The sequence below is a fragment of the Aplysia californica genome, unplaced genomic scaffold (genome assembly GCF_000002075.1).
Source record: "Aplysia californica isolate F4 #8 unplaced genomic scaffold, AplCal3.0 scaffold00203, whole genome shotgun sequence".
Lineage (NCBI taxonomy): Eukaryota > Metazoa > Mollusca > Gastropoda > Aplysiida > Aplysiidae > Aplysia > Aplysia californica.
In genome coordinates, this window is record NW_004797473.1 from 470,155 (window position 1) to 472,103 (window position 1,949).

Consider the following 1,949-nt stretch of genomic DNA (forward strand, 5'->3'; position numbering starts at 1 on the left):
CCCCCACCAACAACAGAAAATACACATTGCAGTATCAAGTAAGGGTAAACTACAGAGTAAGCTTATACAAATAAGTTATTGACACTCCCCTAATCGGAAGGATGGACCTCAAGGTAAGACAAGACCAACTTATCAACACCAGGTTTCAGTTTGGTCAGCAGCAGACGCAAATCGCCATGCTCTGTGATCCTTAGTTTGTTCCTCTTCTTCGTCAGCAACCTTGTCACTGCACTGAATCCCCTTTCTGCTAGATAGGAGGTGGGAAAAGCGGTGAACAACTACTTGATCTTTTCCCACAGGGAGGGGTGTTTGTCTTGCACAACAGTTTTCAACCAGAATGATTGGTACGACTTATTGAACAATAGTCTGATTTCAAAGTCACTTTACATAGTCAAAAGCTCAAGTTACCTTCTTTTTCACTGTTGAATTGGTCCAGTATTCATTCTGGAACTTCCTATTAAAAAATATCAGTAAACCTTATTTTCATATCAGCATGCAAATCTCTGAGGTGGTTGACATATATTTCTAGTTCCTCGTCAGACACCCGCCATTCTTTCAGTGTCTTAGCCAAGCTAGGAAACTGAGCAAATTCTCTTCTGCCAATGTTTTGGCGGAATATTTTCAATTTCGAGAAGAATGACGAAAGCATGGATTTTGCCTTGATCAGTTTGGTGTCATCCCCCCTGTTGCTACAAGTTGACCTGGTTGAACTTTGTGAAAAGATCTGTGATGAACACAATGTTGTTATTGTGTTCTTTCAGTTTATTACAGATATCACTGTTTGTTTCATAGGGGAAAATCCCAGCACAGAGTCTAACAGGCAAAAATTTCGTGTTATACAGTTTCCATTTGAGAGCAACCGGACTTCAGTGTGCAAAAATAAGTATTGAAAGTCCTCGTCAGTTTCAGTGCACAGCTGTTGGAATAATCTCGAATTCAAAGCATGCAGACTATCATTCAAGTTCTTTGCCCCCAGATGCTGTCTGTGAATGACACAGTGAACAGTAAGTACTCTAGGGACTGATTTCTTCTAGAAGCTCATAAATCCACGGTATCGACCTGTCATCGGCGGTGCCCCATCTGTTGCACAAGCAATTATATTGGTCAGAGGGATATGTTTCTCCTAAAAAAAAATCTTGGGCCACTTTGAAAATGGACTCGCCTTTGGTATATGTTTCCAACATTTTCGCAAATAACAATTCTTGCATTATTTCCTCACCCTCTAAGATCTGCACATAATCAAGAAGCAAAGCTTAATTTCCAGGTAAGGTGGACTAATCCAGCTGAAGACTGAACTCACGTCCTTTAAGCAATTTGCCCAATGATTCCTCAACATGTGCTAACATCTCATCAGTACGTCTTAGAACAGTATTGTCACTTAGTTGGAGAACTTTCAACACAGGCCCCGGGACACAGTGTAGGACTGTGCTGACTACTTCTCTGATAGCAGGTAGTATAAGGTCATCACCAATAGTATGGGGTTAGCCTGCCTTTGCAATAAGCAGAGATAAATTATGTTGCTCGTAAGTCTTCGTCAGCTTTATCGAAGTTGGCTGCAAACATTAATTTAGCTGTTTTTCATTTATGAAAATTGATCTTTAGAGATTTGAAGTATGCAAGACCTTTGTCAGATTTGTTGGGATGAATCTACTTTTATATGGGCTTTGCGTGCAGGGAAAGAAAGTTCTTAGTAGTAAGTAGTATTGCGAACTATGCCTAAGCTAAACCATTTCTTTAACTGTTATCCGTTTTTTTTGGTTTTGCTTATGTGGCTTCTTTCCCTTCACCGTTTTTGGGGTTTTTTAAAAACATTTCATGACAATTGCACACCTCCCCCTTAACGCCCACTAGCGCCGCCCAATCGTCCAATTCCGCCAAACTCTCGCCACCGCCCTCCTGGTGCGTGTGTGCGTTTGTGTGTGTGTGTGTGTGTGTGTGTGTGTGTGTGT